Source organism: Orbicella faveolata, unplaced genomic scaffold (assembly GCF_042242905.1).
Source record: "Orbicella faveolata isolate gen_17 unplaced genomic scaffold, um_ofav_v1 contig_48, whole genome shotgun sequence".
Lineage (NCBI taxonomy): Eukaryota > Metazoa > Cnidaria > Anthozoa > Scleractinia > Merulinidae > Orbicella > Orbicella faveolata.
In genome coordinates, this window is record NW_028301578.1 from 10,056,917 (window position 1) to 10,057,500 (window position 584).

Genomic DNA, 584 nt, shown 5'->3' on the forward strand with positions numbered 1-584 from the left:
TTAGTTTGTTTTTTGAGATTTGCATTATTATTGTGTGGGTGACCCATAAACCCGAATCATAAGCATCACTGCAGTTGGAAAATTACTCCTACTCTTATGCAAAGTTATATACCGTAAAAACATAGGAATTAAGCAGGTTAAGACAATTTATTGATTTGGGGCACTGGAACGTTTTCAACTCATTGTGTTTAAAATGAAGCTGATCCATCTAGATCCAACACCAAATGATCGAAGGAAATTGTCCACAAAATAGATAGATGGATAGACATATTTTTTAACTTAACGCTTTCGTGAAGTACATTTTTATTTAGTAATGAAAGACCTTACACACAGTGTTTCTGCACACAAAAGATGGTGAGACCAATCAGTCCAATAAATACGCAGATTCCTATTGCAATGATTGAATATAGAATTGGCTTGGATAAACCTTGTTCTTCAAGGCTGGAAGGGCTGGGAATTTCTGAAAGGAAATGTCAAAATGTCAACAAAAATAATTAAATGGCGACAGATTATGGGATTCTTCCGCGGCGAGCAAACTTACACTTCATCGCCCAACTCAAGACTTGACAGGCCTGCTAGTGCTA